The sequence below is a fragment of the Lissotriton vulgaris genome, chromosome 12, assembly GCF_964263255.1.
Source record: "Lissotriton vulgaris chromosome 12, aLisVul1.2, whole genome shotgun sequence".
Taxonomy (NCBI): domain Eukaryota; kingdom Metazoa; phylum Chordata; class Amphibia; order Caudata; family Salamandridae; genus Lissotriton; species Lissotriton vulgaris.
The window spans coordinates 512,122,988-512,135,225 of NC_141700.1; the positions used below are offsets into that span (position 1 = coordinate 512,122,988).

The window sequence follows — 12,238 nt, forward strand, 5'->3', positions numbered from 1 at the left end:
CCTTTCATTTTCCAGCCTGCCCATTCCCAGTGAATTCTCTTTCATATGGTTATGACTAATAATCTACTTGGAAGGCACATTAAGGATAAATCAAAAGTTACAAAATCCCTGACGTGGACAGCAAAAGTGGACATATATTATAGCCTTAGAGTCGTTCGTAGCGGGCTCTATCGGTCATTAAAGACCCACTCCAGCGTTAAAGGACTGAGCCAAAGGCCAGAGTCTTTAACAAGGGAGCAGGCCTTTACTGGCCGGTAGAGCCCGCAACGAAGGGCTCTTAGGCTATAAGACCATTCCGCCCCTAGAGGGCAGACGTTAAAGGACTGAGCCAAAGGCGAGAGCCTTTAACAAGGGAGCAGGCCTTTACTGGCCGGTAGAGCCCGCAACGAAGGGCTCTTAGGCTATAAGACCATTCCGCCCCTAGAGGGCAGAATGTTCTGATTTGTAAAACAAAGGCCTCACGGAGCCCGAGGGGGTTGAAATCCCCTTGGGCGCCATGAGGCCTTTGTATACAGCTGTTGCTGTGACCAAACATTGGAATGTTGATGCTCTGGGATTCTACCAGCCATTAGAAGCCCAGAGCACTCCATTGTCTTTAATGGAGCGCTCAACATTCCAATGTTCCAATATAGCCTTAGAGCCCAACCTAGCATGCACTACCAGCCATTAAAGGCCTGCTCCAGCGTTAAAGAGCTGAGCCGAAGGAGAGTGCCTTCAACAAGGGAGCGTGTCTTTAATGGCCGGTAGAGCCCACTAGGAGGGCACTAAGGCTACTAGAACATTCCACTCTAAAAGGTAGAATGTTCTAATTAGTCAAAACAAAGGCCTCTCGGAGCCGGGGGTGGGGGGGGGGGGGTTTAAATCCTCTGGGTCTCCAAGAGGTCTTTGTTCACAGCAGCAGCTGTGAAAGGAAACCAACAATGGAATATTGCTCCCCAGACTTCTACCAGCCAGTAGAAGCCTGGAGCACTCCATTGTCTAGAATGGAGTTCTCAATATTCCAATGTTCTAATAAAGAATCCTTCACCTAGGCTTGCCTCAATGTGCAGAGACCATACATGATCTGAAAGCAGCCAGGTTACAACAGTTTTGCATATTCAGGCCTGGGACAGCAGTATTGATAATATGAAAACAAGTTACTTACCTGTAACTTTAGTTCTTCAGTATTGGAAACTTTAATAGATTCCCATGCTTGAATCATAGATTCCCATGCTTGAATCATTCCCCGTCGTCGAGATGGGAGTCCCCGGTATACATAAAATAGCAACAGAAACCATTACAAAAGAAGAAACTAGGCCTAGGCCCATTCTAGTTTTGTAACATATCCAACTCCTTTTTAGGTCGAGTGAAACTCGGGCCTATTGTTGTCAACCCAAAAGCTGACTTTTTACGAGCGGATTTTCGAAAGTTCACGTGAAATCACGTGACCACAAGCTCCTTTGTGCACAAGCTTGCATTTCACCCACAGGCTTCCCCTGCCAGCAGCATTTGCCATCACGGCCGCAGGCCGTGACTTCAAAGGGTTCCGCTGCCCCTCCCCCTGCTTCACGGCCATCTGTTCCCCAGCACCTCCCCTCTCTCTCCCCTACTGGCCGGCTGGTTTTCCACGGCTTTCGTTTTCCGCTTGTTTGCCGAGCTTCTCACAGATGAACACCGATTACGGTACTTTAAATTACCAATAGAACAAGAGTATTTTAGGCATGACTGATTGTGCTTTGCTGTGACGGGTTTATTAGTACTTTGCACAGGAGCGCCGATCTTCACTCCCAGAAACTTAAACATGAACTGCTATTCAAAACTAAAGCTTTTGGGTTGTAACCAATCTCACATATGCTTACTATAAGGATTATACATTTAAAGTGTCAGAGGTCGGTGACTAACTTCTAAAAAGGCTTATTTCAAATCGTTATTGTGTTCATAAGTGTAGATGTGATAGGAGACATAAAATGTGACATATATATATTTTCCCAAATCATTTGCCATCACGGCCGCAGGCCGTGACTTCAAAGGGTTCCGCTGCCCCGCCCCCTGCTTCACGGCCATCTGTTCCCCAGCACCTCCCCTCTCTCTCCCCTACTGGCCGTCTGGTTTTCCACGGCTTTCGTTTTCCGCTTGTTTGCCGAGCTTCTCACAGATGAACACCGATTACGGTACTTTAAATTACCAATAGAACGAGAGTATTTTAGGCATGGCTGATTGTGCTTTGCCTGTGACGGGTTTATTAGTACTTTGCACAGGAGCGCTGATCTTCACTCCCAGAAACTTAAACATGAACTGCTATTCAAAACTAAAGCTTTTGGGTTGTAACCAATCTCACATATGCTTACTATAAGGATTATACGTTTAAAGTGTCAGAGGTCAGTGACTAACTTCTAAAAGGCTTATTTCAAATCGTTATTGTGTTCATAAGTGTAGATGTGATAGGCGACATAAAATGTGACATATATATATTTTTCCAAATCTTTCTTTGCTGGGCATTGACTTAATTCCAGATATTCTTTCAGTGTGTTTGGCTGGGAGTGGTCGAGTTTTTATTTTTTTCGTTCGAAACTACGTTGGGTGAAGACTTTTTCTGTTTCCATTACTACCGCCTCAGCCCAGAAGCCGTGGCACGCGCTTCTTCTCCCTGTGCGCGCGCAGCGGTCGTGCGCTTCCCGCTTGGGCTGTTTGCCCGCTCACAGTTGCCCACGCCCACTGGGGCTCACGAGGGCTTGGCTGTGCCTGTAATGGCGGTCTTCTCCGTGTGTCGAAAATCTCGAAGCTGCCACTGACGCGCCGGGCTGTTTCGTCGCTTAATAGGTACCTCACAGTGGCCAGTTTAAAGGAGGCATACAAACATTAAAACAGGCTTGGGAGAGAAAGAATAAAAAAAGTGCGCGGGGGCATTGGACTGGGAACACACTTGTTATCTCTTCGTCCCCACCCATGATTCGTCAAAAAAGTACAACGCCTTTTCTATTTGTGACACTCCCAGTTCTCGCATTTCCCATAAGCGCATTTAGTGACGTTAGATGGCCCGCCCGCCCTACAACCACGCACTTAAGTATTTTGCGCCAGTCTAACTTATGTGTTATGGAGTATATATGTATATGGTATGTTGTGGATTTATGTGGCTTGAACTAGTTAGCAGTTTAATTGTATGGAGTGGATTTATGTATTGGAATTATGTGGTACTTTGTGTTGTAGAGTGGTATGTAGTGGAGTTTAATGATGTGGTGTGCTGTTGAGGGCTGCCTTCCATGGCACACAACGCCTGTAAATAATACTTTTTAAATTACATAATATACAATGTAAATAGCCAAACATGAATGCACTTCATGCTGACTGTTCTTAATTAAATTATATACTGGTTTATCGAGGGGACATGGGAACTTTTCTTCTGATGCAAGTTTGCTGTTTCACAAAAATGAGCGGGCAAGAAGGAATAACGGAAGTATCGATAACCACCACCACGGGTAAAAAACTAAAACAAACAAAAACTAAACACAGCAGGAGTGCCGTAATATCAGCTCCGAGCTGCAATCTAGCACTCTTTGTTGCCATAAGCTGATGGAGCAGTATCTTACCTTTTTATGATCATGCAGTTCTTGCGGCCAAGCTATTTTCTGTTTAAGATGCGATCTCTCCTCATCAAAAGAATATCAGGAAACACTGCAACCTGAAGCCTGAAATACAGTGGTGGGCGCTTCTAGCTACTTGATTCTGCTGCTGAGGCGTGTGATAACGGATCACACAGATTCGGACAAAACAACAAACCTCAACCACCATCAGACGTGTCTTCCCCCCTCCACAGTCCTTCAACAGCACCAGCTACACAAGGAACCACAAGCTCACTCTATCTATCGCCCTCACTCTATCTATCGCCCTCACTCTATCTATCACCCTCACTCTATCATCGCCCTCACTCTATCTATCGCCCTCACTCTATCTATCACCCTCACTCTATCATCGCCCTCACTCTATCTATCTATCTATTGCCCTCACTCTATCTATCGCCCTCACTCTATCTATCATCCTCACTCTATCTATCTATCGCCCTCACTCTATCTATTGCCCTCACTCTATCGCCCTCACTCTATCTATAGCCCTCACTCTATCTATCTATCACCCTCCCTCTATCTATCGCACTCACTCTATCTATCTATCGCATCACCACAGCATCACTTAGCACCACCACAGCATCACTCAGGGCACCACAACATCACTATGCGCTACCACAGCATCACTCGTCGTACCACAACATCACTCAGTGTCACCACAGCATCAATCTGTGCAACCATTCAACAACAACTGGTTTAAATATGTTCTCTCAATGTTTCAAGCTTTATTACAAATGTCACAAAAAGATGTTAATATTTCACTTCTGTTCTTGGATTTTCGTCACAATAAAATACACTGAACATAATCTTCACAAAAGTTATTAAAAGTAGTTTAAGCTAGCTATCGCCATTATAAATTACAATAACTTTTATTTAAGTATTAATTATTTAAAAAAATTGAAAGCCATTGTTATTTGTAAAATCAATACATCTAAGTCACGTAAATACAACACATATTGCATTACAAATGCTATAGGTGTCACATTTTCTAAAGTTAAAACTATTGGCATGGTAAATGACAAAGCTATTAATTAAGCTATTTTCAAAACCAACATATAAGTAAAAAATGTGTCATTTACAATACCAATAGCTCAAACTTTCCTAATGCGAGACCTATTGCAATGCAAATGCTTGTTGTAAAAGAGACCAAATAAAATGAACAACCAATCAGATTAGCCTCACCCTTTAGAAACTTCCTGGGAGAACCTCAAACCCTCAGATTTTTGTAGCCGTTGTGTAACAATATAACTGAAGATGCTGAAGGTTGAGCTTTCCCATAGAAGGAGGGTGAGTCACATGGGAATCTATGAAAGTTTCCAATACTGGAGAACCAAAGTTACATGTAAGTAACTTGTTTTCTTACTCCAGTATTGGAATTTTCATAGATTCCCACGTTTGAATCAGAGTAGCTAGCAGTTATGAGCACATTTTTTTGATCTTTGATTCCTTATTTATCCATTATTGATTATTAAACCAGAAACCCATGAGACATCAATAGGTGTAAGCTAGAAAAGAGAAGTAGCCAATTCACCGATATCACAAAGTCAATGGTAAATAAACACTTTTGTAACATAAGGAAAAAGGAAGAAACAAGCAAATTAACTTCAAAAATGTGCAAAGAGCTTAAACAGAAAGACGGAAGGAGAGTTGAAAGGGAAAAGCTCACCACTTAATGAAAGAGGTTCCTCAGGACTGCCTGGCCCACTGCTGTGTCACTTTGCTTTGAAAAATCCAGGCAGTAATGTCTTGTAAATGTATGAGTACTGCTCCAGGTTGGTGCTCTGCAGATGTCCCGGACAGGAACTCCGGCAAAGAGGGCTGCTGAAGAAGAAATCGCCCTCATGAAGTGAGCACAGACCCGACCTTCAAGAGGCTTACCCGCTGCTTGGTGACAATACTGGATAGCGCTGGTAATCCAACAAGCAATCCCCTGTTTGGAAAGGGGAAAACGCTTCTGAGGGGCGCTGAAAGCCACAAAGAGCTGAGGTGACTTCCTGAAGTCCTTAGTATGTTGAAGATAGAACTTCAAGCACAGCTGAATGTCCAATGTGTGGAGTGCTTTCTCCGCTGCAGTAGTAGGTTGAGGGAAAAAAGCTTTGAGTATAACCAGCTCATTCAAATGAAAGCCTGAAGGCACTTTCTGTATGAACTTTGGGATGGTACAGAGTATCACTGTCTCCTTTTTAAATTGGAGAAAAGTTTCCTGAATAGCGAGTGCCTGTAATTCACCTACTCTCCTGGCTGAAGTTAAGGCTAGAAGAAGAGCCACCTTCCAGGAGAGGAATTTCAAGTCCGCCCAACGAATATGCTCAAAGGGATGCTTCATGAGCTGGGTGAGAACAAAATTAAGGTGCCAAAGAGGCGGCGGATGCTTGACTGGAGGGAAAACTCTAAAAAGTCCCTTGAGAAACTGTTTTTATTATCCTTGCTGATCATAGGGAAGGACCAGAAGATGTTCATCTGAAGCGAGAGATGGCAGTGAGATGAACTTTGATGGATGAGTGAGCCACCCTGCTTTCACTAAAGAAACAATGTAAGGAAGAACTTCATGCAATGCGGAAGAAACAGGGTGAATGCCCTCCTGCAGTCACCAATGACAGAAACGCTTCCCCTTTAGCCGGTAGGTTTTGTTCGTACTTGGAGCCTGTGCTTGAGAAAGTACATCTCTACATTCTGCCGAAAGGGTCAAACCGAGAAATTCTCGGTGCTCAGGAGCCATGCCAATAACTGCAGGGATCGAGGATCCGGGTGCCAGACTTGGCCCTGGGACATTGTCAGCAGCGAAGGAGTCGGCTGCAAAGGAAGTGGACGCTCCAGGGAGAGGAGATGCAGCTCTGTGAACCAAAATTGGCGGGCCACACAGGAGCTATCAAAATCATCTTGCAAGGCTCCTTGAGCTTCATGAGAAGTCTGGGGATCAGAGGAATGAGGGGAAAAGTGTAGACAAAGGCGCCTGACCAGGCCATCGAAAGCGCATTCCCCAATGATCCCGGATAGTGAAGCCTGCTTGCATAGAATCGGCATTTCTTGTTCTCCAGCATGGCAAAGAGGTCTAAAATCGGCCTGCCCCATAGGCGAAAAACCTTCTCCATTGTGGACTAGTCCAGTTCCCATTCGTGGCTGACTGATTTCAGTCTGCTCAGCATGTCCGCCATCTTGTTGAGAACACCCGGAAGATGCTCCGCTTTTAGCGATATTCCATGCTGGATCACCCATTCCCAGACTGTCTGAGCTTCCTTTGACAAAAGACGAGACCTGGTACCGCTCTCTTTGTTTATGTAAAACATGGCCTTCGTATTGTCTGTTCGTACCAGGACTGCAGACTGCTCTATCCGTGGGAGGAAAGCCTGTAAGGCATGGCGAATCGCTCTGAGCTCCAGCAGATTGATATGTAGAAGATGATGTTGGGGTATCCAACGGCCGCGTACGTGAAGGTCTTGCAAGACCACTCCCCAGCCATCCAGCGAGGCATCCGCTGTAATTATTTGAGGAGCTGGGGTGACCCTGAAGGAGAGGCCCTGAGAAATGTTTTTCTCGCTCGTCAACCATGATGTGGCTTCTCTTATGGACATGGTAATGAAGATTTTGTCCTCGAAGGACCCGTCCACTTGGCGCCACTGCAAGTCTAGCTCCTCCTGGAGAAGGCGCATCCATAACTTGCAGTGGGGAATCAGAGGAAAGCAGGAAGAAATGGACCCTAGGAGGGGCTTGTAGAGGCGAACTGAAAGTGACTGCCTTCTCATAAGTAGACGAGACATGACCATCAGCTTTTCTCGTCTCTCCAGGGATGGAAAGGCTTTGTTGCGAGATGTGTCCAGGATGGCCCCCAGGAACTGGGCTTTTCTGGATGGACACAGAGTCAACTTTTCCGTGTTGAGAGTAAGACCCAGATTGTCAAAAAGGTGTGTGCACGCCGCGACCGATTCCTCTGCCTCGTGCTTGGAAGGAACCTTTAGCAACCAGTCGTCCAGGTAAGGTACAACCTGATGCTGTTGCTTTCGCAGAAAAGCTGCCACGGGAGCTAGTACTTTTGTAAAGATCCGCAGATCTGAATCCAAATAGTAGGACCTTGAACTGAAAGTGGCTCTTGGCTACTGTGAAGCGAAGGAACTTCCTGTGGGCTGGATAAATGGGTACATGAAAGTATGCGTCCTCTAGATCTAATGTGGCCATGTAATCTCCTGAGTTGAGGAGTCATAGGATGTCCTGCAAGGAAACCATTGGGAACAACTTTTTGATGAGATAGGTGTTGAGCTCCCTCAGATCTAGAATAGGGCGCCACTTGTCCAAGGTCTTCCGAACTAGGAAGAACTGGGAGTAGAGCCCTCTCTCCGTTAAGAGAGAGGAACCGCCTCTAGAGCCCCTTTCAGGAGCATTTGATGGACTTCTAAACACAGAAGACAAAGATTTTTGACTCTGTGGCGCGAGGGGGCTTGGAAGGCAGTGCATAGACAAACTATGGCAGCATTGAATGATATTCAGAACCCAACGATCCGATGTTATATATTGCCAGTTGTAGAACTAATGTGAGATTCTGCCCCCCACTGGTGTTACAGGAGGAGAAGGAACAGTAGTTAGAGCCAGCAAGTGCTATTAACGCTTAGAGGAGACTAACTCAGGCGTCCTTGTCATTCTTTGGTGTTAGATCTAGAGAAAGAGGAGGATTGACCTTGCTGCTGGTGATTCTTCGGGCGGTAAGATTGGGAGGCTGATGTATATGAAGAATACCGTTGTTGCTGGTATCCTCCTCTGTAGGTAGGAAGGCCTCTGCCTCTGGCCCCACGAAAGGGGACCTTGTGGTATTGCAGAGTCCCTAAGGATTTTGCGGTCTCCGTGTCTTTTTTAATGTCCTGGAGCACATCATCAGTGTGCTTCCCAAAGAGCGCCTCTCCATCGAAGGTAAGATCCAAGATTTTGTTTCGGACCTCTGGACTAAACCAAGTAGCTCGAAGCCAGCCTTGGCGATGAAGGACAGCAGCTCCCGCTAGGGAGCGGAACGCAGTTGTGGCAATGTCCATAGCACAGTCAATGACCTCTGAAGAGGTTCTCCCTCCCTCCTGAAGAATCTTTTTCGCTTCCACTCTAGCATCCTCTGGCAATTGATCCAGATAGGGGGAAAGGTCACACCACATCTGTTGATCGTAGTGACCAAGGATTGCCAAGGCTTTTGGCACCCTGACCATCAGGCTGGACCTGGAGGAAAACCTCTTGCCAACGTTATCCAGGCGTCTGCCCTCTTTATCTGGAGGTGTTGTGAGGGGAGCTGAAGGATTTTTGGACTTTCTTTGGGCTGCCTCGGAGATGACAGAGTCCGGTTTAGTCTGACTGATCAGGCAAGCCAGCTACCCTCTGGGGCTTTATATTTCTTTTCAAAGCAAGGCAGTACTGGAAGCACCATGGATGGACTTCTCATCACCTTTAGACCCTCGTCCCAGACATGACCAACTATAGGAATGGTCCGAACTGATTTTCTGTAAGGCTCTTTGAAGTCATATAAGAAACATTCGGACGGCACCGTGGACATGGGCAGTTCGAACCGCTTAGCAGCTCTTTCCATCAAATTATGGAAGCCCCCTATGTCTCCAGGGAGTGAATCCACTGGAGCTGGTGCCGGCGAAGCTGGATCAATAATGATATAGTCATTCCACTCCGTGTCTGGATCCGGAAGAGTGGCGTAGCCCTGGTCCTCATCAGAGGTATCATCCTGGGTGAGAGGGACGATTGGCGGTGGATTTGGAGCCACGAGCAGAAGTGGTGGCGGTGGCAATTGAGGGGTAGAAGGCAGTGCAGGTGGAACAGCTGTCACTGCTACCCCAACCGGAGCCAGAGATTGTGTTAGGAATCTCCGTCTATAATCCGAAAGCATGAATTGGAAGTCCGTTAGTAGGGTGGAAGGCATAGAGACCATCTGTTGCTGGTAGCCCTCTTGATAATCCAAGGGAGGATCATACTCCTGCTCCTCCACGTATTCTTCCTCATGTTCAGTGCCCTGATACTTAATGTGCAACCGAGACGGGCTATTCGCATACCCATACAGCCTGTCATCCTCCTCAGATCCCTTCTCTTCAAGGAGGAGTGCAGTCGGTAGAGGTGTCACCCTCCTGGGGGAAGCCATCTCCGGGGTAATGTGGTACTTCCTGATAGTGATTGCAATTTTTCCCCTCGTCGATGAGGTTGTTGACTGGGTCGTCAACTATGATGTGAGGGACTTTGACGAAGACATAAACGCCATCGATGGTGCCGTCGTTAAATTCGTCGTCACCACTGTGACGGATGCCCCCGTTGTCGTTGTAGTAGTAGACGTGGTTGCAGTCGTCATCCTTGTCAAAGTTGCCAACGCCATTGTAGACGACAGAGTTGCCACCACTGCGGATCCCACAACCAGCGTCAATGCCGTTGACGCCGAACCTTGCAGCGTAGGCAAAGGAGACAAGGAAATCTCCGTCAACGAGCCCGTCGAAGGAGTCCGATTTGAAGGAGACGAGGACTTTTGACTGTACCTCTGAAGTCTTCGTCGATGGAGTCATTGACAACGTCGTAGACGGATGAATTTTCTTCACAGGTCTGCCATCGTAAGGAACAGATGAGGGCTTTTTGAAAGCTTTTGGACCTTCCGGAGGAGAAGATGGATGAACTGAGCTTGACTTCCTCTCTGATGTCACTCCTGCTGACAGTCCTTCCCTCTCCTTTACACCTCGATAAGGAGATTTGCTCGGACTGCGCCTGTCAGACCTATGAGAGGTCTTTTTCAAGGCATTACTTGGATGATCTTTAGAAGGTGAAGGAGAAGACCTACCCCTTTTAATAAACCTCCTAGAAGATGAAGCGGAGGAGGCCTCATCACTGTCACTGGAGACTGGCTTCTTCCTTGACTTAAGCTTCTGGAGCAAGGTCAAGAGACGCCCCTCACGGTCTCTCAAAGTTTTTGTTGAGAAAGTACGGCATACCTTACAGTCTGCTGCCTTATGGTCTGGGTACAGCAGTAAAGGCAATCCTTGTGCTTGTCCTCCACATAAAGTCTCTTCTTAGAGCAGGTTGCACACGGTTTAAAGAGGGCTTTCTTCTCCTTGTCAGACATGTTGGCACGTAGTCTAAGCAGTTGTTGAAGAAAAACAGGTGAAAAAACTGTAGAAATAAGGTTGATAGGAAAAAACTGAGCAGAGCTCAAAGGAGTCTCCCTTGCACAACGTGCAGTAGAAAATATGAGGTTCTCTCAGAAAGGTTCTAGGGGGTGAGGCTAATCTGATTGGTTGTTCGTTTTATTTGGTCTCTTTTAAAAAAAGAGGTGGATATGTTACAAAACTAGAATGGACCTAGGCCTAGTGTCTTTTTTTGTAATGGTTTCCATTGCTATTTTAAGTATACAGGGGACTCCCATCTCGACGACGGGGAATGATTCAAGCATGGGAATCTATGATTCAAGCATGGGAATCTATTAAAATTCCAATACTGGAGTGACATCAAATGTTCCACCAATTTAGATGATAGAATCTGGATACACAAAAATATAACAACCACAGTAGTATTTTCCCTCATCTCCTTGGGAATCAAGAATAGCAATATGCCTGCCAGAACCAGTATGAATTGTCACTCAGATATAAACTTTAAAAATATTTTCCCTTTTGGCTTTAAACATCATCTTTTCAGGTTCTGAAAATACACACATTTAGCAATTAAATACTGACTATTTACATTTTACCTAGTACTTCATGTACTACTGATACTGATGGAGCGAGGTGGAGAAACAACATTTTGTATACCCCTCGTGAAGTAATTTCCTCATAACTGTAACCTTTATTAATTGTGTGGTTTGGAAAATTAATCAACGTAGTATAAAAATGCACACACACATACACGTGGGAACACTAATCTGCTTGCATGGAAAACTATAACTGACTAATTTAGTAATGTCGTCATGTTGTTTATTAATGCAAAGCTTTAAAATAATCAAAAGCGGCATAAATGTGCTTTCTGTTTGTGTTTTGTGGCAAAAACATGGGGATAAGTGAGTATACCACGCATATGTGTTGCTTATTTTGCTAGGTAACAACTAATGGGGAAACCTTAGTATGAGGGGAGGTAAACAGAAGGGTTATATTTCAATAATTAACATTTATTTGTGTTTGTTTCTATGATAGTTCCCGTTCTGGCCCGTGAGGCCTAGTAAAAGATGGCTGCTTTATTAACTGTGAATGTAAGATAAACTGAGCATGCGCAGCCCAAAGCCGAGATTGAATGTGAGCTGCCTGTGCCTGAACGAAAGCAGTTCAAGGACGACTTGCCCTGGAAGTCCTGATGACTGCCAAAAGAATGAACATTTGAGTTACTGATTGTGGGAAAGGATCCAGTAGTAGCTAGTCGAGGATGTGACTAGGCCAAAGACTTTCTCAAACAAAGGACTCTTTAAAATTCAGCTGATGCTACGGAAATTGAATATTAGAATGATGAGGTGTTGTTCATCCGCCCTAAAATTGTCCAATCAGAACTTGAGTTTGTACTGACAGTTACTTTTGTAGATAGATAAAGTTAGTGAAAAAGGTTTAAAAAGTCATGATTTTCCTTAAGAAAAAACTCTCTTTTGATATCCTCCTGAGATGCTGTCGGTATGCTGATTTTCCTGAGATGTAAGATTCTTTAAT

The 12,238-nt window shown here is 45.3% G+C and overlaps 1 protein-coding gene across 1 annotated transcript in view; it reads left to right on the plus strand.

The window, feature by feature from the left end:
• Nucleotides 1-12,238, plus strand: part of FCSK (fucose kinase) — a 1,017,185-nt gene that overhangs the window by 160,510 nt on the left and 844,437 nt on the right. The window lies entirely within an intron of this gene.